At 40.6% G+C, this 26,686-nt stretch overlaps 1 protein-coding gene across 5 annotated transcripts in view; it reads left to right on the plus strand.

The window, feature by feature from the left end:
- The window catches only part of LOC132813916 (coiled-coil domain-containing protein 102A-like), a 615,752-nt gene that overhangs the window by 16,352 nt on the left and 572,714 nt on the right, over positions 1-26,686 (plus strand). For 2 of the 5 annotated variants that reach the window (XM_060823305.1, XM_060823317.1), the window contains exons 1-2: positions 13,360-13,388; positions 20,131-20,218. The exons of 1 other annotated variant lie outside the window; for it this stretch is intronic. The gene's annotated coding sequence lies outside the window, so the exon portion shown is untranslated. Of the gene's footprint in view, positions 1-13,251; positions 13,389-20,130; positions 20,219-26,686 lie in introns of those variants that run through there. 2 more of the 5 variants (XM_060823308.1, XM_060823316.1) reach the window with 1 other exon arrangement.

Raw genomic sequence — 26,686 nt, forward strand, 5'->3', positions numbered from 1 at the left:
CTGAACCCTGTGGGACACCGCTTGTCACTGGCTGCCATTTCGAAAAAGAACCTTTTATCCCAACTCTCTGCCTTCTGTCAGACAGCCAATCCTCAATCCATACCAGTAGCTCATCTTGAACACCATGGGCCCTCACCTTGCTCAGCAGCCTCCCGTGTGGCACCTTATCAAAGAAGTCTTTTGGAAGTCTAGATAGACCACATCCACTGGATTTCCCTGGTCTAACCTATTTGTCACCTCTTCAAAGAATTCCAACAGGTTTGTCAGGCACAACCTCCCTTTACTAAATCCATGTTGACTTGTTCTAATCAGACTCTGCTCTTCCAAGAATTTCGAAACCTCCTCCTTAATGATGGATTCTAGAATTTTACCAACAACCGAGGTTAGGCTAATTGGCATATAATTTTCCATCTTTTGCCTTGATCCTTTCTTGAACAAGGGGGTTACAACAGCGATCTTCCAATCATCCGGGACTTTCCCTGACTCCAGTGACTCTTGAAAGATCTCAACCAATGCCTCCGCTATTTCCTCAGCCACCTCTCGCAGAACTCTAGGATGTATCTCATCGGGGCCAGGAGATTTATCAATTTTAAGACCTTTTAGCTTTTCTAGCACTTTCTCTTTTGTAAAGGCAACCATACTCAACTCAGCCCCCTGACTCCCTTTAATTGTTGGGATATTACTCATGTCTTCCACTGTGAAGACTGATGCAAAGTACTTGTTAAGTTCTCCTGCTATTTCCTTATCTCCCATCACTTGGTTTCTAGCATCAGTTTGAAGTGGGCCAATGTCTATTTTTGCCTGTCGTTTGTTTCTTATGTATTGAAAGAAACTTTTACTATCATTTCTTATATTACTGGCTAGCCTACCTTCATATTTGATCCTCTCCTTCCTGATTACTCTCTTTGTTATCCTCTGTTTTTGTAGCCTTCCCAATCTTCTGATTTCCCACTGCTCTTGGTCACTTTATAGGATCTCTCTTTTTCTTTCATAGATTTCCTGACTTCCTTTGTCAGCCATGGCTGTCTAATCCCTCCCCGGGATAATCTTTCTTTTCTTGGGGATGAACCTCTGTACAGTGTCCTCAATTATACCCACAAACTCCTGCCATTTTTGCTCTACTGTCTTCCCCGCTAGGCTCTGCTTCCAGTCTATTTTTGTCAGTTCCTCTCTCATGCCCTCATAATTACCTTTATTTAACTGTAACACCATTACATCCGATTTTGCCTTCTCTCTTTCAAACTGCAGACTGAACTCTACCATATTATGATCGCTGCTTCCTAAGCGTTCCCTTTAAGATCTCTTATAAAGTCTGGTTCATTACAAAGCACTAGGTCCAGAATAGCCTGCTCCCTTGTGGGCTCCATGACAAGGTATTCCAAAAGGCCATCCTGTAAGCATTCCATGAATTCCCTTTCTTTGGATCCACTGGCAACATTATTTACACAGTCTACCTGCATATTGAAGTCTCCCATGATCACCGTGACCTTGCCTTTCTGACATGCCTTCTCTATTTCCCGGTACATGTTGCGTCCCTGGTCCTGACCACTGTTAGGAGGTCTGTACACAACTCCAATTATGTTTTTTTTGCCTTTGTGGTTCCTCAATTCCACCCACACAGACTCCACATCATCCGACGCTATGTCATTCAGTGCCATAGACTTAATTTTGTTCTTAACTAACAAGGCAACCCTACCCCCTCTGCCCACCTTCCTGTCTTTTTTGATAAGTTGAAAATCCTTGGAGGTTTAACTGCCAGTCCTGACCCCCCCGCTGTAACCACATCTCTGTGATGCCTACTACATCATAATCATTCACTATGATCTGTGCCATTAGTTCATCTGCTTTGTTATGAATGCTACGAACATTCAGGTAAAGTACCTGAATGCTAACTTTATCATTAGAGATATTGGAAGTCATAAGATGTCCTAAGTTATCCTTCCTTTTTGCTGCATTCCCTGTCTGCCTCGAGTTTCGATCCGCCTGCACATATGCTATCCTGTTGCTTATCTTTCCATTTTACTCCATACTCCTTGTCGCTTTCACTTTCCCTTCCCCCCAACTCAGAAATTTAAAGTCCTACTGACCACCCTATTTATCTTCTTCGCTGGAACATTGGTACCTGATCAGTTCAGGTGGAGACCGTCCCAACGGTACAGATCCCCCCGTTCCAAAACTGATGCCAATGCCCCATGAAATGGAATCCCTCTTTCCCACACCAATCCCTTAGCCACGTGTTTATTTGCCTAATTTTCTTATCCCTATGCCAATTGGGACGTGGCTTGGGCAGTAATCCGGAGATTATGACCTTTGAGGACCTGTTCTTCAATTTCCTTCCTAGTGCTTTGTAATCCCCAAACAGGTCCTCCACTCTTGTCTTGCCTATGTTGTTAGTATCAACGTGGACCACAACAACTAGATCCTCCCCCTCCCGCTCCAATATCCTTTCCAGCCGGTCGTAGATATCCCACACCCTGGCACCGGGCAGGCAACACACCATGCAAGACTCCCGATCCGGCTTGCAAAGGATACTATCTGTCCCCCTAATTATAGAAACCCCTATAACCACTACTTGTCTATTTGCTCCCCCCTCTTGAATGGCCTTCTGCACCATGGTGCCGTGGTCAGCTGGCTCATCCTGTCTAGAGCCCTTTTCCTCATCCGTACAGGGAGCAAGAATCCCATACCTGTTGGACAAGGTCAAGGGCTGAGGCTCCTCCACTCCTGAACTCAAGTTCCCCTTAGCTGCCTCACTTACAGTCACACTGTGATGTGCCTGATCACTAGCTGAATGTGAATTACTTAATCTCCCAGGTGTGACTGCCTGTTTCTTTATTATTGAAGGCATCCTGCCTTTCTAGTGCTTGAAAGTTCAGAGTGTGAAGACTGTCACCATGACCAATCTGACAGTCACATCTGCTAAGTCAGATTTTATAGGAAATGTCCCAGACCCCTTTGGCCAACACTCTTGCTATGCCATACTAAAGGGTTCCACCACATTGACCTAGACTACTAAATTTAATCTTTAATAGTCTATTGGCCTCTTGGATATTTCATTGGATAGGCCCATGACTGGTGTTGCACCTCATCTTAGCTGCAGTATGAGTGCTCCTTATAGTAACTGGGTCTGCAATGGGTAGTACCTATCCCTCAGGGTCCATCCTGAAATGCAAGGGGAGAATGGGGATGCAACAATAACTTTGCTACATTTCTGTCTGTTCAGATATCCATGTGAATGGCACACTTTTTAATTCCACAAGTCCACATTCACAGGGATGATGATGGATAAGTCTGAGATATTTGCTATAAGCTATGGCTTGGTCAGTGTGACTGCCCGGTTGTTCCTTCGGTTGCCTGTTGGGCCATCTGTTCAACTTTTGCTGCAAATCCCCTGAACAGAGGGTGGTTTTCATGTGGAATGAACTTCCTGAGGGAGTGGTGGATGTGTGTACAATTACAGTATTTAAAAGACATTTGGATAGATACATGAATAAGAAGGGCTTAGAGGGATATGGCCGGAACACCAGGCAAGTGGGACTAGTTTAGTTTGGGTTTATGTTCGACATGGACTGGTTGGACCAAAGGGTCTGTTTCCATGCTGTATAATTCTATGACTCTATGGCTGTGTGCAGCATGGAATGTGAGTGCCTTTGTTGTGAATTTGGTGTCCTGGTGGTTGCTAGGTGGTCTGTCCAGTTTCATTCTTACAGATTTTCATAACAGTTGGGTACAAATGAGTGACTTTCTGGGTGTTTTGGGAATTGATTGCATTGCTCTAGGTGATTTGGAGTCACATATTCACTTGACTACACACGAACAGCAAATTTCCGTCTCTAAACACACTTGTAAATCAGATGGCTTTAACAATAATTCAATCATTTCATGGACACTATTTTATGGCTTTTTGTTCCAGATATATGAAATTAACTGAACTGAATTCTCTTGCTGCTGTGGGGGGATTTGAACTCATGGTTCCAGATCATCGATCTAGTCCACTTGATTACTAGTGCAGTGGCATAATTATTGTAACACCATGCTCAATGCTGAGAAAAATCAGTTATACAGAATTTACAATGGAGTAACAGGTCATTCAGTGCAACAAATCTAAAAGGCCAGTTTTCTGTTTGCAATTGTATGAAGACACATCTTGAGGCTGTGACAAAAAAAGACTTAGATTTAATCTGTGTCACAGCAGCCAAAAATGATTTAAGAGTAATTTGAGTAAAACTGTAACAGTTATAATTACAGTTAAAACTAAATTGCAGTTAAAAAAAATAATGATTTATTTTTTTTTAAAAATGAGTTTTTTTTACATTATGGCTCATATCCAAGTTTTGTTTTAATGTTGACTGTTGCAAAAATTATTTTGGCAGTGATTTCCATTGCCTATTCATACTAGTATGGTTGCAACTGGTCAGTCAGGTTGATACTAAGGAATACTGTAATTGATAGATCATGCATTGCACTGAATCTTGCACTTTTTTGGTGAGTAGCATCAATGTTTTTGTAAGGATTCACACAATGACACCTAGTGAAATTTGTTGGCGTATCTAACCAAACGTGTCTCGTTAAATAAATTCTCCACCTCTTAGGCATTGCTTACATTCTATGTTATCCCCATTTTACGCAGATATTGTTCCCAGAATAACTCACTGCTACTCTGTCCATGATGCTCACTGGATAGCCACAGCTTGTCATTGTCCAACTGGGAATATCACATACAGATAAACAATCGGACCATTCCAAACATGAGCTTTGAATTACAACCAACCGTAGGGAATACAAACAAAACCAATAAAGGCTGCAATTTGCCCCATCAATGCCAATTAAATGCTGGCACCTTCACCAATGACAGTCCGTGAATGTCTTCTACACCCAATAGTAATCTACTGGAACTGGGAATCAATTGGGTCCTGTCTGGCTTGTACTCCCAACACAGCTGGGCTCTGTCATCAACAAGGAGAGCTTCTTTGGCTCGATGTGTTTGTCCTTCTCCTGGATGACTGCCTCAATTTCCACAGTCCCTCAGCATTTACCACATCGCCTCATTGTTTGTTCTGATGGTGCAGAGCATGGCAAACCAGCATGATGCAGCACACTCTGTCTGAACTGGAAAGCACCCCCCAGACTGCTGCAAGTTAGCAGGACTTGATCTTCAGTTCCACCACGCCCCTGGGTTAGCATGTGCACCAACTTGACCTATGTTACATCAAAAAGGGACTGCCAATTGTGGCATCAACCTTGAAAGCTACCATTTGACTCAGTAATATACTTATATTATCATTCCATCATCATATTTACATGGCATGATAAGGTGATATATCCCTCCTGCCACAACATGCTTGGAAGTTTCACAAATGATGGAACACCTTTGGTCAGCATTTATCTCACTTTAAATCATTACCATCAACTTCAGCATCTCTGAGATGCCAGTGCTAGAATTGTAGGCACTGATAGCATGGTGCAGTCTTTGAAGCTGAAGCATATTCATTCTGCAGATATTGCATAAGAACAAAGAAATACTGTAATTATAAATGAAATATAGCTGGATTTTGCAAATGGATGCTTTCTACATTTGCCCTTCAATGTCCAACAGATGTGCCCACCCGTCAAAGTGATACTGATTCCATCAACCTGGGCATTGTCCCAGCCATTTTCCACTTTCAGTTTGCAACTAGAGAACAGCAAGTGATGGCAGGAAAAGCAGATCATCGTGGACACTGTCAGCTTCGGATGCCAGTAGATGGTTGCCAGGTGTACCCCCCTCAGAGTTTCTGTGACCCCTTCTGCCTCACACTGCTCCATAAGCCTATTCCAACTGCATACCCACCTCCCCTCCCCCCACCACCACCTTGTGGAGACCCACTCCATTGAACTTGTTTTCCACTGTCCTCTCTGAAATCAATGACTGCTCTTCTATGCTCTCCCATGTTGTGGCCATGGTGCTGCTCACTGCCAATAAACCTCCCCTCTCATAATCTACAAAGAACTCTAATGCTGTTCCACTGATCCCATCTCCCTATTGACCTTGCATTTCTTCCTGTCACTGGCCTTGTTCTCACTCATAAAAGTGTTTCTGCTTTCTCCTCCTAACCCTAATTTCCTACCCTTTATGTTGATGATTGATGTCCCTCACCATTAGAGCCCACCTTGCATCTTCTACAGTGATCTATGGACAGTATCTGCCTCAGAAGTCTGACTGAATTTGATAAGCAGTCCTTCGACATAACTGATCAGACCCCTGACCTCTGTCTTTGCAGCTCCTTGACTGACAAATGTAATTCACATGAATGTTTGTCATGGCTCGACAGGATTAAACATTGCCTGCACCCAGAATGTAGTCAGGCAAATCCCCCAACCATGACTGACCCAAACATATAAATGACCGTGGCCAAGCTCTTGGACTGTGTGTGCATTGTGTCTGTGCCAGACAATACTGGGATGTTCTGACTGACAGCAGCCCCTTCATGAGGACTGCCCCTCACTAATCCACATGCTCATTTGATTGAACAATGCAGTGTATTTGCTGTGGAGCAAGCTGGCATATGCGGGCATATAACTGAGTGTGGCCCATAGCAAGATGCCTCCCACCTCTCATACGGATCTGTATGAAAAGCAGTCTGTATATCTGTACAGAAGAACACATCAATACTACAGACTTGATAGCCTTTGGCTCAAGTTGAAATGTCATTGGGTGTTACCAGGCAAGACACTGCACGGGAAGGCATGGATGCTGCAAGCATGCAGGTAGGCACTAAGTGAGTGAGTGCTACGCCAGTGAGTGGGGAGCCCTTAGGTAAAGTCTGGTGCAGTCTGTGACCTGGCTGTCTATCACTGTGCACAGTACCCTTGTAGAAGACTTTCAGTACCAGTTGCCACTGCATCTTGCAATGCCGCTCTATGCTTTCTGAATGGACTGTCTGTGGATTGCAGTGATGACGATCGTGAGGTGTTGGCAAATGTCAGATGCCAGTTTCTATGAACAAGAGATTTGTATGGCTGATGCCCTTGGGGCATGTTGTGAGATGCGTTTTGGTGATGAGCAGCATGGAGGCAGCTAGTGGCGAACTGATGTTGCCAGGCACTCGCTCTGACCTCCATATCATGAATTCTTGATGTTCAGACTGTTTGGTGTGTTTGGTCTGAGAGCAGGTGGAATATTAATGAGGTTAGTTGTGGCATTAATAAGATGTTTAACGAGCAATTATCCCCTTTCGTTGGCAGCTTGCTACTGCTGCGTAAGAAACCTACGTCACTGCTCAGATATGCATTAAAGATAAAGTGAGTTGCTCCTGATGTTGACGTGCATCTCATTGGATTTTGCCAAAAATCTCAACATTTCTTACAGGAGTAGAGGTTCCAAGGGAGAGACATGTTTGGTAAGTAATAGGTAAGGTCAGGTAAATATTTACTTCTATCACTTATAGTTTGTAAAGTCTTTTTGTGATTCATAGCTTCCAAGAGCTGTATTCTGAACCCTGAAAGAAGGGCCCAAGAGAAATTGATATTATTTGATATGAATAATTTCCCAAAAGGTTTAATTTTAGAGGTAAGTCGTGGCAGGAGAGTTCCATGCTGTGGTGTGTTCTTCCTCCTCTGTGTGGGAAATCTGGAACATTTCCATTACCTGGGACCAGCCTGTGTACAGGAAGTGTCTCCAGCTGCTGTTTCTGGAATTCCAGGTTACAGAACAAGAGCAATGACTGGGTACACTATGGGACATCTGGGAAGCTGACAGAATCATGGATAGCATGAGTAGGGAGGTGGTCATATCACAGGCTAAGACTCCACAAGCAGCCAGAGTAAGAGGACTGGGTAGGCAATGCAGGTATCCCATTTGGCCATTCTTTGAAAATAAGATATACTGCTTTAGATAGTATTGAGGTACTAGTCAGAATGTCTCAGAGCAGCTACAAGACATTGGTACAAATAGTGTTGGTTAAACAAAATGAGGTCAGAAAAGCACAATATATGGAATTAGGAAGTAATTGGAAAAGTAGGACTTCAAAGGTAGTGATCTCAAGATGTCCTAGTCAAAGTAGAAATAGCAGGATATATTAGAATGAATACATGGCTATAAAGCTTGTTCAAGGGGGAAGGTTTCAGATTCCTGGGGAATTGAGACTGGTTCTGGAGAAGTGGTACCTGTACAAACTGGATAGATACTCCTAGACAGGACTGGAACTGATGTCTTGGGGGAGTATTTGCACTAGTGGTTAGAGTGGGTTTAAACTAAACTGACAGGGCATTAGGAAGCTCTGTAAGAAGTCAGAGGAAGAGGAATCAAGGACAAGAACAAAGAACAGAAAATGAATTAAGAGAAGTGATAGGCAGAGGAATCAAAGACCAGAATCAAACAATGTCACTGTGAAAAATAATGGGAATTGGACAAGCAGTGTTAGAAAGACAAACCTTAAGGCTTTGTGCCTGATCATATGGAGAATTCAAAGTAAAGTGGATGAATTAATTATGCAAATAGATGTCAACAGGCATGACATAGATAGGATTACAAAGACACAGCTGCAGGGTGACCAGGGTTGGGAACTGAACATCTGGGGTTATTCAGTATTTAGGAAGGACAGACACAAAGAAAAAAGTTATAGATTTGCATTATTGGTTAAAGAGGATGTAAACACAATATGGAGGATAGATGTTAGCTCAGACAATGCAGAATTTGTGTTGGTAGAGTTGAGAAATACCAAGAGGCAAAAACATTTGTGGTGATGTTGGGTATGGCATTAAATGGGAAATCAGAGATACATGTGGTGAAGGAACATTAACAATCTAGGTGAAGGAACTGAGGGCATCCTGGCTACCTTTATAGATGATACAAAGACAGTTATAGCTACAGGTAGTATTGAACAGGGGGGAGGCTGTAGAAGGATTTGGACAAGTTAAAAGAGTGAGCAAAGAAGTGGCAGATGGGGAATAGATTAGATTACTTATAGTGTGGAAACAGGCCCTTCGGCCCAACAAGTCCACACCGACCCGCCGAAGCGCAACCCACCCATACCCTACATATACCCCTTACCTAACACTACGGGCAATTTATCATGGCCAATTCACCTGACCTGCACATCTTTGGACTGTGCGAGGAAACCGGAGCACCCGGAGGAAACCCACGCAGACACGGGGAGAACGTGCAAACTCCACACAGTCAGTCGCCTGAGGCGGGAATTGAACCCAGGTCGCTGGTGCTGTGAGCCATCACTGCTAACCACTGTGCCACCGTGCCGCCCAAACAACAGGGAAAGTGTGAGTCATGCACTTTTGCAGGAAGAATAGAGGCATAGATTATTTCATAAATGGGGAGAAAATTCAGAAGTCTGAGCTGCAAAGAGATTTGGGAGTTCTGATCCAGTATTCAATCAAAGTAAATTTGCAGTTTGAGTCAGTAGTTAGGAAGCCAAATGTAATGATGGCATTTATTTTGAGAAAACTTCAATATAAAAGCAAGGATGTACTTCTGAGACTCTATCAGGCTCTGGTCAGACCACATTTGGAGTATTATGTGCAGTTTTGGGCCCCATATCTCAGGAAGGATGTACTGGCCCTGGAGCATGTTTAGAGGAGATTCATAAGAATGGTCCCAGGAATGAAAAGCTTAACATATGAGGAACGTTTGAATATTCTGAGTTTATACTTGATGGAGTTGAGAAGGATAAGGTGGGATCTAACTGAAACATACAGAATACTAAATGGCCTGGACAGAGTAGATGTTGGGAAGACGTTTCTATTGGTAGGAGAGACTAGGACCCGAGGGCACAGCCGTGGAGTAAAGGGAAGACTTTTTAGAACGGAGATAGGGAGAAACTTCTTCAGCCAGAGAGTGGTGAATCAATGGAATTCATTGTCACAGAAGGCTGTGGAGGCCAGGTCATTGAGTATATTTAAGACTGAGATAGAGAAGTAATTCTGTATCAAGAGGATCAAGGTTTATGGAGAGAAAGCAGGAGAAATGGGTTGAGTGAATTATCACTCATGATTGAATGGCAGAGCAGACTCAATGGGCTGAATGGTCTAATTTCTGCTCCTATGTCTTATGGATGACTTTAATCTGTATATAGATTGGATGAATCAAATTAGTCATAACATTATAGAGGAGGAATTTCTAGAGCGTGTACAAGATGGTTTTCTGAACTAATATGTTGAGGAACCAACTAAAGAACAGGCTATCTTAGATGGGCTATTATGCCATGGGAAAGGAATAATTGGTAATGTAGTTGTGAGAGACCTCTTGGGAATGACCAATCATAATATGATAGAATTCTTTATCAAGATTCAGAGTGAGATATTTGATTCTGAGACTAGAGTTCTGAATCTTAATACAGGAAACCACAAAGGCTTGAGCTGACTGTGATGGATTGGGAAATGTTACTGAAAGGAATGACAATGGATAGGCAATTGCAAACAGTCAAAGAGCAAATGGGTGATCAAAAATGGTTTATTCCTGTTTGACACAATAGTGTCAAGAGAAAAGTAGCCAAATCATGGGTTATGAGGGAAGCTAGAGATAGAACTGGATGCAAAAAGAAGCATACAAATTAACAAATAGACCTGAGGATTAGGAATGGTTTAGAAGTCAGCAAAGAAGGACTAAGGCTATGAGAGTTAGCTTGTGGGGAACGTAAGAACTGGCAGTCGGAATTTATATGTAGGTAAGTAAATAGATAAAGATTATTGAAAACTAATGTAAGTTCTTTACAGTCAGAAATGGGAGAATTTATAATGATAAATAATAATAATTTACAAAAAAAGTATAATTATAATTTAAATTTGTACCAAAGAAATGGCTGATGAAATAAATTCATACTGTACTTCTGTCTTCACGAAGAAAAGCATTTGGATGGGTATATGAATAGGAAGGGTTTAGAGGGATGTGGGCCAAATGCTGGCAAAGGGGACTAGATTAATTTAGGATATCTGGTCAGCATGGGTGAGTTGAACTGAAGGGCTTCTTCCTGTGCTGTACATCTCTTTGAGTCTATGAGGGCAAATAATATATCGGAAATGGTGGTTTAGTGAGAGGTTGAAAATGAGGCAATTCTACACTACTAGTGCAATGATGCTGGAGAAATTGATGAGATTGAAGACTGATAAATCCCTAGGGCCTGATAATTTACTTCCCAGAATGCTTAAGGAAATGGAACTGGAAATTTATGGATGCATTGGTGCTCATCTTCCAAGATTCTTTAGACTCTAGAATGGTTCTTTCAAATTGGAGGATAGCTAATGTAACCCCACTATTTAAAAGGTTGGTAGAGGTAAACCACAAAAATGCCTATCTGTTCAAAGTTTAAATAAAATATTAAAAATAATAAAATAGGAAGGCTAATGTACTGCTGAAAATATTGTACAGATGCTGATTTTAACGTAATAACAAAAATCATACATTTAATCCTCTGTTATCTTACAGTTATACTTTGATTATTACTCATAAGTTTTGTGAAATTCTATCATTGCTGTTCTGGTCTGAATAAAATTACATCTAAATCACAGAAATAATCTAAGATTGCAGATTAATCAATACTTAGTACAATAAACTTTAAAACAAAGGGCATGCTGTAAAAAGAAAACAATGTAAAATCCTACTTTTGACATACATGTTCCTGAAAGAATTACACCATAATATTTCAGAACGGGAACCACAGCAAAATATTCTCTCCTTTAAAATAGTATAATTAAGGTTGATTGTAGGATCCAATTGCTACTTCATCTGTAATCAACTAACCCAGGAGATTTTGGAGATTGAATTTCTGGCTCAACTATGAAATGAATAAACCCTCTGTGCTACCAAGAGAGTTAATTCTTTTTGATCATTTGTGAACATTTTTGAATTATATTCTATTTAATTCATGTGAAGCACTAAACAAAATGAAATATATCAGTTTTATGGAAGCAAATATTGATTTTCTTACTTTGCACATTTGTTAGAATTTCTCTCATCAACCAGATCAACAATGCTGTTTCACACCTCTAGAATATGTGGGACTTAAACCCAGGCTTTATATTAACTCAGTAGGGATACTATCACTGCATTACAAGAGACCCATTAATACCCCATATTAGGGTATAAATAGAATGATTACTTGCAGGGTGAACCCTTCTTTAAACCCATGGGTTTGAGCACTGTGCCAACAGGAGAGCGAAGGAAATTATATCAGGAAGCATAATGGGACAGTATGTTGGAACATCAGTGTACTACACCATAGAATAAAAGGACGCCCAAACTCTTCTGTATATCAGTGCCAGTTAACAATCTAAGTTTTATCTTGGTGAGACATTATGCTGTGACTTGGTTTTACCCGTCAGGAATTGATGGGCGAGGTTAGTGATGTTCTTGTAATCCACTTATGTGGTGACAATGTGTTTGGTCTGAGTATGGCAGGTCTGTTTGTCAACTAATCTCTCTCTGGGTGATGCTGTATGGTGCTAGGAATACAAGGCAAAGGCAGGGGGCTCTCACCTATCTCTGAGCTAGGAGACCTGTGTTTAAATCCTACTGACTCTGGAAATGTGTAGCAATATTTCTGAATAAGTAAGTTAGAAATGTCTACAAGGGAAAGGGAAAACACACTCAGGAGTTGGTTACCGATTCAACTATTTTTATACTGGTGTCACGTCAAACTTAACATACAAAAATCAAAATCATGTTAAAGGTACAATTAAAATCACTTTAAAATAGAAAATTCCAAATGTGTTTTGTCCCCCAGGTTTGAACATTTTCTGTGTCCTAAATCTTTGGATTAAAATAATAAACTACTTTTAGTGAAACCATTAGAAGTACAGAATTCATTTCATGTCTTTTGGCCACAAGTGGTCTCACCTGGTTGAAATTTAACACAATCAGAATTTTTCTGAAGTGAACCAAAATGTTTCAGCTCCAAACTTTCTGTGGAACAAATAAGTCTGGCTTTTTACAATAAATTTGAGCAGGACTAATTAAGTTTGTTGTTGCTTGGCCTAATTGAGGCAATAAAAGTGTGGCTGCAAACAAATCCATTGCCCATTGCTGCATTTGCTTGTAATTTCAAGTGTTAAGGGGCCCGATCTTTCAGTAAGAAAAATCCTACTCATCTACTCATTTACTTAACTCTTAAGGAGTCAAGTTGGGGTGTTTTCCAAAAACCAAAGATGGGGTGTTTTTGTGGGAGGTTCCTATGTATTGACAGCAGTAATAAAATCTAGCAGGCAAAAGTTGAATTTTTTTAACAGAAACACAGGAGGAAACGTAGGAATGGGGGTAGGCAATTTTGCCTCTCAAGACTGTTCCGTCATTTAATTAGAGCATGACTAGTGTGCGTCTGGTCACTGCAGAACAACTCCAGCTTTTAGGCTGCATTTCCACTTAGATGCACTGTTTGTAATGACGAGGCAGAAGAATAAAGGTGAGTTACAGCTTAAAACTTTTAAAAATAAGTCAGAATAGGCATAATAAAGAGTTTTTTGATGAAATGTATATTCTTGTTAAAGTAAAAAGTAGAGGAGTAAAGGAACTCAATTCTGCTTACAAATGGAATTGCAACACTAGTGTTTCTCGACATTGCAATGTATGACCTGCTATTTTCACTGAGGGTTAAGGGTTAATGTGCTTTTCATTGAGGGCAGCAGCTGGCATGTCAGCATAACTTTATAGTCTGTCTGAGAGCATAATGCCTTAGCATTATCTAATTCTAACTATGTACTATCATTGCCAATTGCGGGTCAATTGAAATCAGGAATTTTCCTTAATTTATTTTGAGGATAAAGTAATCAAATCAAAATGTATTTGAAATGGTGGGTGGCGTGGTAGTTTGAAGTACCCAGAAATACTATGATTGTTTCATGTATTTGATGATGGATCCTTTATACACCCATGAAGTGACAACAAAAACCATTTGTTCACCTATGAAAAGAATCTGCTGTGAGTCAGTGGCTACATGCCCTCCAGCAATCCTACAGTTGTCCACAGGCAAAAGATCAGATTTTGAACTGTGCACTCAATATAAAGAATACCAACTTCTATAGAGCAATTTTCTCAAATCGACTAAAACTGAAATGCATCTTTTTAATAGACAATTATTAAATAAATCCTTTTGTAACAAATGCAGCATTTGTACAACATATTTCCTTGAAATGTGTGATTATATTTTCATGGAGAAGATCTGGATTTTTCTAGTTAAAGGAAAATCTCTCCTTTCTGTCAATTATGCACAATATTTGTTAAGAAATTACAGAGTTATTTTCTTTAAGTTAATATAACTACTTGATTCCTTTGGGGAAGGCTAACCTATCAAGGTCAAGTTAATACCCTATCTCCTTCTTTAACTATTTGACATTTTGAGGTATTAAAAGTGTTAAAACAGATATAGTATAGCAAGAATTTTGCTTGCCCTAGCTGTACATTTGAATTGTAGTCAAAAAATTTAAGCTTGACATACAGTGAAAGTTATTTGATGAATTAAGTTGGGAACATTTTGCTATTGCTTTTATAAATGGTACCAACCAAAGCAAAACCTATTCTATTACATACTTTAGATCTGTCGTCACTGTATAACTCAAAATGGTTTAAATTTTATTTTTAAACTCCCAGTCCCATTCTTGGCTTCACATACTATGCTTGGCAAACCTTAAACATTTCTTTAAAAAAAAGGTTATTCCACCTTTTTAAAAGAAAAAAAATTGTCTAATTCCCCAAGGAGACATATGCAACCTAAACAACATCTGTCTGAATTCCTTTGAAGCTCCTGACAGACTTCATCGTCTGATTCATGTACATTTGATTCAAAATAATGCATTCTTGCATCAAAACCAAATGGAATACCCTGGCATTACCTGCACTCTTCCATCTACCAGTTTGTTTTGTTCCCGAGAGAGACAGATTAAAAAAAATTTCAGATATAAATTGAAATTTTCTGAACTTTCAATAACCATGCCATTCATTTTATTGGTCTTTATAAACCAACTGGAAAATGAGAAATTACCAGCAACTTCGTATAGAATGGTTTAGTCAATTTCTTTTGAATTCAGCTAGAGATTCAATGTTTTCCATAATAGTGATAATATCAGTAAATAAATTGCGTCTGATATCTTTCCTGATTAAAAAAAAGACAAAATACTACCAAGCCTTTCAGTTCTATTTTTGTGGTTTCCACTGATTTCACTGCAGTACATCTTTTGCTTTACCCAATTTCCACGCTGCTACGTTTTGTCTCATGATGTCTGTTGATATAATGAAAAAGCTGTTTTTAAATGAACACAAAGTCAATTAGATTTTATTTTCCACTACAAATTTATGGACTATGTAAAATATGTAAATGGCATGATAGTGCTCAATGGCCAACCAAGTCCAGGACTGATTTCAGTAATATCCCTCATGATTCCAATCCACTAATTACATTGCATGTGGCAATCTAGAAATTTAAATTGACAACAGGATATAGTTTCTACGAATGATTCCCATTAGGAAAGATGACTGCTGCCATGATTTTTCCGTCAGCCTTCTTCCCCCAGGGCACTTCAATTTTCTGACTTCAATTTATTAAACTCAATTTCCTCATTTAAGTTTTTCCTAATGTTGCTTGTGGGAAGTTGTTAAAACTGTGTGTTGTGTGTTCAGGATGTGCACAAAGTCATCACACAAAAATAAACTTGTGTGCCTCTGGATTCCTAGATTGTAAAAAAATTAGTCAGACAAAAATATCTGCTCTACGTTTTGATATGATTACTGCATGGTACTTTACAAACTGTCAAAGCAACAGAATTGAATGGGGTAATATTAACCCCAGGCACTCGATGGGAAGTTGATATTAATAGATTGGGATTCAGTTTTACACACTGCTCGACTTTGTTTTTTATTGAAGTCTGGTGGGTTAAGTTAAAGTTAAACTTTTGAGTATTTTCAAGCCAATGTTTCTCTATTTCTTGCTTTTACTGTTCAGCTGCTTCATTAAACCAGAGCTGTGGAGACATATATAGGTTCCAGATAGGCAGCACTAACCAGGATGAGGTGCAATATAATGTGCATGTTCCTTCAAGATACAAATCTTGAACTGCTATCCATTGCTATTTAACATGTATAATTTCATCTCGTGCAACTACTCAGGATGCATCTTATGCTTTTTGCTTGCTTTCTTAATGCTATCATTTTGCACCTACCTAAGAGTCTGCCAGTCTCTATCTGTTTCATACTGTTGTCTTAGTGCAGTGGAAGAGACAGGCATCTTGTGACAGTGGGACAAACTAAGTAGTCAAGGAGGTAGATATATGAGTGAAAGGTATCGTGCTATGTCAAGGTTATACCTACAACATATGCCAGCAGTTTTCAAGGCTGAACCCAAAAATCAAGGTTGGCGTCTGTCCTTATTGGGGTCAAGGAGAACTGCAGTCAGTCAGGAGGTAACATTACAGTCAGTCAAGCAGCTGATCCAATTCCAGTCTGGGGTTTGGCTACAATCACTAAGACACTTCACCATACCAAAATCTGGGAATCTGTGACCTTGCACTCCAGGATTGCACCACGATCACTCCCGGAGGTCAGGTACAACCAGGAATATACATCATTCAGAATCTAGATTAGAATGGTGCTGGACAAGCACAGCAGGTCAGGCAGCATCCGAGGAGTAGGAAAATCGACATTTTGGGCAAAAGTCCTTCGTCTGGAGCCCTTCAGTCTCCTCCAATGATTCCCAGCATCAAGGATTTCAAGTCTTCAGCCAATTCAATTCACTTCACATGATATCACAAAACGTTTGGAGACACTGGATACTGCAAAGACTATAGACCCTGACAAATTCTGGCAACAGTACTGAATATTTGTGCTTCAATATTAGCCGGTCCTCTAGCCAAGCTCCTTCAATCATTGTTACAACACTAGCATCTACCTGACAATGTGGAAAATTGTCCTGGTAAGTCTTATGCACAAAAAGCAGGACAAATTCAATGCCCCACCAGTCTACTATTGATCATCAGTAAATTGATGCAAGGAGTCATAAATAGTGCTCTCAAGCAGCACATGCTCAGCAATAACTTGCTCAGTGGCACCCAGTTTGGGTTCTGCCAGGGCCACTCAGCTCCTGACCTCATTACAGTCTTGGTTCAAACCTGGACAAAAGAGCTGAATTCCAGAGGTGAGGTGAAAGTAACAGCCCTTGACATCAAGGTCACATTTGACTGGGTGTGGCATTAAAGAGCCCTAGCAAACCTGGAAGCAATGAGAATCGGGGACAAACTCTCTGCTGGTTGGAGTCATAGGAAGATACATAGGAAGATGATTGTGGTTGTTGGAGGTCAGTCATCTCAGCTCCAGGACATTTCTGTAAGACATCCTCAGGGAAATGTTCTATGCCCAACCATTTTTGGCATCAATGACCTTCCTTCCATCATAAGGCTAGAAGTGGGGGTGTTTGCTGATGATTGTGCAACATTCAGCATAATCCATGACTCCTCAGATGCTGAAGCAGTCCATGTTCAAAAACAAGATGATCTGGACAATATCCAGGCTTGAGCTGATGAGTGATAAGTAATATTCATGTCACACAAATGTCAGACAATGATCATCTCCAGTAAGAAAAAATCTAACCATCATCCTTTGGCATTCAATAGTGTTACCATCACTAACTCCCCACTATCAACATCCTGAAGGTTACTAATGATGCAAAACACAACTGGACTTGCTACATAAACACAATGGCTACAAGAGCATGTCAGAGGATAGAAATACAGTGCTGAAAATGTGTTGCTGGAAAAGCGCAGCAGGTCAGGCAGCATCCAAGGAACAGAAGATTCGACGTTTTGGGCACAAGCCCTTCTTCAGGAAAGGGCTTGTGCCCGAAACGTTGAATCTCCTGTTCCTTGGATGCTGCCTGACCTGCTGTGCTTTTCCAGCAACACATTTTCAGCTCTGATCTCCAGCATCTGCAGACCTCACTTTCTCCTCGATAGTAATACAGTGGCTAGTAACTCTTTCCCTCACTCTGCAAAAAACTGTCCACCAAATCAGGAGTGTGATGGAATACTGTCGAGAGTGTGGTGCTGGAAAAATATGTGAAGTGGGGTGAACTTTCCTTTCAAAGCCATGGCCATGGTGATAATGGCCAAGCAGCACAGAGAGAAGGGCAGTTTCTGGTTGGCAGTGTCTAAAATGACATACAGCTGGGTCTTAAATATGGTGCTTGTGAAGTCAATGCCACCAAGTCCTGGTAGTAATGAGAACTTTTGCCACTCCTGCCATAAGATTTTGTAAGACACGCAACAAAGACATGTAGTCCAAAGATGTGCAGGTTAGGTGAATTGGCCATGCTAAATTGCCCATAGTGTTCAGGAATGTGAAAGTTAGGCACATTAGTCAGGGCTAAATATAGAGTAATGGGTTTGGGTGAGAGACTCTTCGGAGGGTCTGTGTGGACTTGTTGGGCTGAAGGGCCTGTTTCCACACTGTAGGGATTCTAAGAGTCCACTTGCATAATTAATGAAGTGAAGAAGGGAAGATTGCATGAAAAAAATTGGTGTGAACTGAGTGAAATGGGTGTCATAAATCTCACTCAATAAAACATTTTGAGCAAAATGTTTCCATTTTGAGTTATCGTTTTAGTATCATTTTTGAGTTGTCAGAGTGGCATCCGATTGTTTCGGAACTTACTTATATACATTTAAATACCTTTTGAGGTGAGCAATTCAGTGGCTTAGAAAACAATGGCAAGAGAGAGAAAAAATAGGCTAATGCCCAACAACATGGAAAGAGGGATTGGAATATTCACTTTTGGAAAAAGAGACAGAATTATCCAGAAGGTTAATGACTGTGAGGTTTCTGTCAGAGAAAAGCAGGTCATATGGACAGAAAAGGCCTGTAACAAAAGCAGTACATTTTAGCAGTCTCCAGAACTGTCAGAGCAGAGGAAAATGAAGCCCCTGTGTGGTTTAGAAGTTAATTTCAGAGGAATCTCAATTATCTGGCGTTCAATTATCTGAATTTTGGATTATCCGGCAAGATCGCAAGGTCCCGATGCTTGGTTAACCTATATTATTCAGTACTCGATTATCTGGCATTCGGTTAACCGAACGAAATACTTCTCGTCCATGTCCTTTGGATAATCAAGGTTCCTCTGCACAGCAAAGCTCCAGGAAGAGAGAGTATCTGAGAGAAAGATATCCTGCAAGGCTTTTAAATGTATGAAATTAGGGAAACCATGTCAAGGAGTAAATAAGTCTTAGCAATTTGTTTAGGGGTCTCATGAAATGACAATAACTAAAGAAGACAGCATTGAGTGAATGCAGCAGTTAATGTAACAAATTTTGCCCTTACATTGAAAGTACATAGACAACCTCCTGTGAATATGTTTGTTGATTGACCACCAGAGTAAACAAATAGCAAACACAAAACATATGGTCTATCAATCCAGGTACCACTCTGGAATCAGACATGTTCAGTATTAGTTATCAGCTGGGAGCATAACACATTCATGAATCAGTAATAAGCCTCATCAATCCTTATAAACATAGGTATGTGTTTAGGGCAGGTTCATATCATCTCAAAAGTTTTCTAAAATAAGAGATTTTTCTTGAATAGCACCATGGCCTTGATTTTCCATTTAAGATACTTACTGTGCATATGTCATGAAACACGTTTGGTCAGTCATCATTATGCATGTTGCTGCACTCAATACCGTCCCTGGATTCATGGTAAAGTCAACTTATGTAGTCGCTCCTGACATTAGGGGGCCATTTTTGAGAGGGTACAAGTTTTATCCACCCAAATCCACACTCAAAGTGCTTGCCATAGAAATAGAAGTTTGAGCAAAATCTCAGTGTTCCCAAGCCCTGAAATCCCATCTCTATCAGATGTCTTGAGGTTCAATTTCTACCCCCTCTGAGCTTTGTTACAGAAAAATAATTTTGGTGCCTATAGTTTGGCAAGTGATTTGGGTGTCACAGCATCCTAGAACTAATATTTGAGTTTTGTGATTTGATAAGTTATTATTTGTTAGTTATCAGTCCGCATCTTTGCTTGGTAGGAACTTAATTATGTTAAATACGTTGACAAATGCAGAAAAAATAAGTTTTAATTGAAAAATTACAGGTCAGGAATGTAATCTACCTTTATTACATGTTTTCTCATCGGAAAATGATTTTATTCACCAAGTTTTGGTTTAGCACTCTTTTCCAGGAATACATTGGACACGCTAAATAAGCGACAGATGTGTTTGTTGGACTGAGGATTGGTACTGAGTGGTCCCATTACGTAAGTTATTCTATAGGCTAGGTTCTCTATTTTTCTGTTATCTGATGTGTTTTTGTGGTTTTATATATCTGTAATCAATTTAAACTACATACCTGAAGCATATGCAGATATCACATAATAACATGGCAACAGAAATCTGTAGCCTGGATATTCCATGTGGGCTAATATTCAATCTTTGGGCTGAGACCAGAAGTAGAATAGAATGGTTACAGCATAGGTGAAGACCATTTGGCCTATTGTATCGCTATTGCCATGCAAAGTAGAAATTCACCTTTCCCTGTACATTCTTTCGAGATGCTAATCTAATTCCCTCTTCAGTGTCTCAATTGAATCAATCACCACCACACTCTAAGGTACCACACTTTCAGTCCACCTACCAAATGGTAGGAAAGCTGCCCAGCAGAATTGAGCAACGTATATGAGTTCCAGCATGGCTTACCTGTAGTGTTGAGAAAGAACTGCTGATGGAACAGGGAAAGCTAAGGTAAGCTCATATTTCTCATTAGTAATTGCTGGGTATTACACTACAAGTTTTTCCCAGTGCTCAAACTGTTTTCCTACCAGATCACCCTGTCATTCTTCCAATTACTGCCACATGCTTCCCTCAACTCTCTTGTGTACCCACCATAGCACTCTGCATTCATTAATCCAGTGGTTTCCAACCTTTTCAGTATCAAGGCACACTTCAACAAGACAAACAATTCCATAGCACAGCCATTTTTTCCAGCTGGATTGATTGCCCATAAATGTCACATTTACTTGCATTTACTATGGTTACAGCCTCACTCCAGAGGTTTTTAAACATTATACATACAACAAGCTAAAAAAGGATCAAGACATTAATGTTTCAAATCCACCAGAAAAAATACACTGTCTTCGATTGCAAGCACAAAGCCATTTTCAAAATCTGTTCAACTATTTCTAACTGTTCATGAATAATGGATTGAGCAAAACATAACATAGAGTACATTGCAATTTACTGGGTGATTTAATTTATCATTGTCAAATATACCTAGATACAGTGAAATATTTTGTGTGCAGTACAGGCAAATCATACCATACAAAGTGCATAAGCATCATGGAACAGAACGAGGAATACAACATTACCTTAACAAATAGGTGAACAAGGAGCGAAGCCGATATTAAATTTGAGCTGGTATTGGACTCGGGTGGACATAGTTAAAAATCACACAACACCAGATTATTGTCCAACAGGTTCTGTGTCTTATGATCCTGCTCCGCAGCTACCTGGTGAAGGAGCAGCGCTCTGAAAGCTCGTACTTCCAAATAAACCTTTTGGACAATAACCTGGTGTTGTTTGATTTTTAACATTAAATTTGAGTGAGAAACCTAGGCCTGTCAGTGTGAGCAGAGCTTTTTGATCTGTCGAGGAATTGATGAGAGAACTATTGCAAATTTTGCTCCATTTACAAGTGCTGTTGTTTTTCATGTATGGCAATGGAGAAAATACTAGTTCATAGAGGTATGTTGTAGCAAACAGCAATAGCAAGGTCAGAGATTGTTGGATATTCATGTACTGTAGTCAGTCAAAACACACACAAAGACACTTAGCCAAACTTCAGCTTCATTGTGCAGTCCAACTGTAGCTCTGCATATTCTTTTTGTTCCTTTAATGTCAGCTTTCATGATGAACAGAAGACAGTGAACAAAATGGAATCACATATCCAGTCATAGTGTTCCACATTGTTGAAGGGAAGTAGAATTCAAGCTTCTGTTGCAATGCTTTGAGATATTTGAAAATGAGATTGTGCATCTTCACAGCTGCATCTACTGCTGACGTTGCTAGTGGAAACATCTCAAGTGAACCCCCTGACATTGTCTCTTGCCAAAGGCCCAGATTTGACCTGAGTCCTTTGTTTATCCCTGCATTTCCAGTTATTCAGATGGCTGACAATGTCTGTGAGATATGCAGTAGGTGGTCTCAGCGTCAGGATTTTGCTCTTACTGACAAATCTGTCATGTAAGCTGCTCCGTTAGTGCAAATGCTCCAACACATGTCCCAAGTTTGTTTTCCCACAAATACATATCATTTCCTGAAATATTTCTTCACCAGTTACATGACTTGTTTGCTCCCTTACAAAAGAAAAAAATCCTGAAAGGATATCAATATATCGAATGTTGGCCAGCAGTTGGCTGTGCAAACGTGAGGACTGCAGATGCTAGAAACCAGAGTTTAGATCAGAATGGTGCTGGAAAAGCACAGCAAGTCAGGGCAGCATCCGATGAGCAGGAAAATCGATGTTTTGGGCAAAAGCCCTTAATCAGGAATGATCTTCCTGATGAAGGATTTTTGCCCAAAATGTCAATTTTCTGCTCCTCAGATGCTGCCCTGACTTGCTGTGCTTTTCCAGCACCATTCTGATCTAAACAGCAGTTGGCCGTGTCTGATTTTACTGGTGTACTAATCAATATGCAAAGCAAACTTCCCACTAGCAATTAACGTCTTTTGCAGCACTTTCTCTTTCAGTTGACATCATCAACTTGCCGTTTAACTGTATTGTCAGAGAGCAGAAGTCTCCTACTCTCTTTTGCAGCATCAGTTCCTGACGTCACACCTACAATGTTGTTACATGCAGATATGATTCAGGTTTTGGCAGTAGTATGGGGCTTCTTTGATTTTGCTTCAAATTGAGCCACTAGTTAAATGGCCTCTTAAGTATTATCTGATTAACATGGCACATGGAACATAGACACAACACACCCAGAAACTCCAGCCACACTACCATACATCAAAGACATCTCAGCGATGAGTACCAGACTACTCCAACCCTTTAGCATCATGAAAGCCCACAAATCTACCAATACACTGAAACAGCTACTGATGAACCTGAAGGACTCTATACCAACAACCAGCAAAACAAATGTCATTTACAAAATACCATGCAAGGACTGAAACAAACACTACATCGGACATACAGGCAGAAAACTAGCCACCAGGATACACAAACACCAACTAGTCACCAAAATACTTGATCCACTATCATTAGTATCCTTACACACGGACAACACTTCGACTGGGACAACACATCCATCCTAGGGCAGGCTCAACAGAGACATGCTCAGGAATTCCTAAAGGCTTGATTTTCAAACTAGAACTCCATCAATAAACACTTCGATTTGGATCCCATTTACCAACCTCTGAGAAAAAGAATTGGAAATGGTATCACCGACCTGAACAGACCAAAACACAAATAGAAAGTAGGACAGAACACCAATGCTTCACCAGAGGCTCACTGATGATGTTACCTAGCATGGTGACGAAATGTCTGAAAACAAACCTGCCAGCTCAGTGAGTAAACTTACCACCTGAACCTCAACCTGAGCTACAAATCTTCTCAAAAATTGCAATGAAGTCAATGGATGGAAGGTTTGTGTGATGGACTGGGCTGTGTTCCCGATTCTCTGTAATTTCTTGTGGTCTTGGGAAGAGCAGTTGCCATACCAAGCTGTGATGCACCCAGATAGGATACTTTCTATGGTGCACCTATAAAAATTGTTCAGAGTCTTTGTGAACAATATCCTTAGCCTCCTGAGGATGTAGAGACATTATTGTGTTCTCTTGACCATTACATCGATGTGGGTGGACCAGGACAGATTGTTGGTGATCATCACACCCAGGAACTTGACGCTCTTGACCACCTTCACCTCAGCACCATTGATAGACACAGGCAGGTGTCCTCCACTCCACTTCATGAAATCAATGACTAGTTCCTTAGTTTTGCTGACATTAATGGAGAGATTGTTGTCTTTACCCTTTGTTGCTAAATTCTATCTCTTTCATCTCATCACTGTTTGAGATCCGACCTACAACAAACGTGTTGTCAGCAAATTTGTAAATGGAGGTTCTGTAAATGCAGTTCTGAGGATGGGTCACTGGGCCCAAACCATTAGCTCTGATTTGTCTTTACAGATGCTGCCTGCTGAGCTGTTCCAGCAATTTCTATATTTGAAATTGTAAATGGACTTTGTGCGGAATTTGGCCACATAGTCATGAGTGTATCACAAGTATAGCAGGGGCCCGAGTACGCAGCTTTGCGGGGTACTGGTGTTGAGGATTATGGTGGGGGAGGCATTGTCGCCTATTCATATCAACTGTGATCCATGGGTCAGGAAGTTAAGGAAGGAGGAGCTGAGACCTAGGTCTCTGAGTTTAGAGATGAGTTTGTTTGGAATTATGATGTTGAAGCTGGAGTTGTAGTCAATAAGTAGGAGCCTGATGCAGGTATCCTTGTTATCCAGATGTTCCAGGAGGTGAGTGTAGGGCCAGGGAGATGGCATCTGCTGTGGATCTGTTGTACCAGTAGGCAAATTGCAAAATATCAAGGCAATTTGGTAGGCTCAAGTTGATGTGAGCCATGACTAACCTCTTGAAGCTCTTCATAAATATGGAGGTCAGAGCCACAGTATGGTGGTCATTGAGGCACGCTGCATGATATTTCTTTGGCACCAAAATTATGGTGGTCTTCTTGAAGCAGGTGGGGACTTCAGATCGTAGGAAGGAGAGGTAAAAAATGCCTGCCAATACTCCTTCCAACCGATCCACACAGGATCTGAGTGCACAGCTGGGGACTCCATCCAGACCACTCACTTTCTGTGGGCTCACTCTCAAGAAGACTGATCTAATGTCTGTGGTGATGTTGTGGGTACAGGTACATCTGAGGCCATTGGGATAGGTTACATCGTTTCACTGACCTTCTCTTCAATGCGAGCATAGAATGCATTGAGCTCATTGGGTAGGGGTGTATTCTTCCAATCCTGTTTGATTTCACTTTGTAGCACATTATGTCATGAAAGCCTTGCTACAACTGACATGTATCCATGTGTTTAGTCCGGGTCTAAAGCTTAGTTTAGTATTTCCTCCTGGCAACTCCGCTGGCCTTACGAAGGTCATACTTGGACTTCCACTATAGGTCAGGGTTGCCCGACTTGAACACCTCAGACCTAGACTTTAGTAGGGAGTCTTCTCCTGGTTCATCCATGATTTTCAGGTGGGGAACAGTCCGAATAACTTATTCGGCATTCAGTCATCTACACACTTATTAATGAAGTCTGTAATGGTAGTTGTTATACTCACTTAGGTTAGCTGCTGAGTTCTTGAATATGGACCAGTCCACTGACTTTAAGCAGTCCCATAGAAGCCCTTCCACAGGACCAACATCTCCTGAACATGAAAATCCAAAGACTAGATCACTCTCATTATACTGATTCTGAACAATTCTTGCTTTTGTTCTCTGGGAATTCTGACAAGGATAATCCACCTAACATGTACACCTTTGTACTGTGGGAGGAAATACTTCTTATCCTGTCATGGCATACCTGCTGAAACCTCTGAACTAATCTGCTCACTATTCATTTATTCACCAGCACACAGTTCTGCCATGCTTAACATTTTAGAAGCACTAATCAATTTAAGAGTGAGTGAGCTCTACAGGGAAATTCACATGCATGGAATCTCTGTTGATCATTCTTGCAATTTTGATGGATACCTTGACATGCGTATCTTCCCTTTGGGATCTAGTGTCTCCTCTGGCTCACAAAGAACAATAAAAGTTCGCATTTATCCCATGCTTAGTACATTAGGATATAGGATGTGTCCAAACATAGAGCTTAATAAGCAAAACCTGAAAGGAGAGTGGGGCCAATGAATGTCTTCCAGCTCCCTGCACTCTATTCCTATGTACAGCATCGCAAGCAATGACATTTAGCCTGCTGAGAGTAATAATAGATCAATTTGAGAGGTACCTGAAATCATTGCTTTGGGTGACATCAGGAAATAGGCCATTTATGCCGTCAAAACTGTTTCAGCATTCAGTGAGATCATGACTGATCCACTTCAACTCTGCACTGTCCCTGCATCCTGATTGTTTTTAATGTGTAGAAATCTATTCATCTCCATCTTGAACATACTCAATTATTGAGCCTCCATAGTCTGTTGGGCAATAAATTCAAAACATTTTCTGCCTTCAGTGAAAATAATCTCTCCCCTTATCTCTGTCCAAATTGCCTGCCCCAATGTTGAGCCTGCATTCCTGGTTCTAAACCTCCCTCCAGCCAGGTGGAACATCCTTTCCATGTCCACCCTGTTGATCCATGTAAGAATTTTGAACTTAAACTTTAAACAACATAGATTCAGTCTGTTTAATTTTTCTTAATAGGATATCCCAGGAAGTAGTTTGAATCTTTGTTGGACTCTTTCTATGGCAAGTACATCTTTCCTTCAATAAGAACACCAAAGTCCACACAACATTCTAGGTGCGGTCTCACCAAGGCTGCGAATGATTGCAATAAGACATCTTCACTCCTGTACTCATAACCTCTAGTAATAAAGGTCAACATAGCATTTGTTGTCTTAGTTGCTTGCTGTACTTGCACGTTTACTTTAACTGTCTCAGGAATAAAGATACCAAACCCTTTGAAGTTCAGCACTTCACAGCTTCTCTCCACTGA

The sequence above is a fragment of the Hemiscyllium ocellatum genome, chromosome 4 (assembly GCF_020745735.1).
Source record: "Hemiscyllium ocellatum isolate sHemOce1 chromosome 4, sHemOce1.pat.X.cur, whole genome shotgun sequence".
Classification (NCBI taxonomy): domain Eukaryota; kingdom Metazoa; phylum Chordata; class Chondrichthyes; order Orectolobiformes; family Hemiscylliidae; genus Hemiscyllium; species Hemiscyllium ocellatum.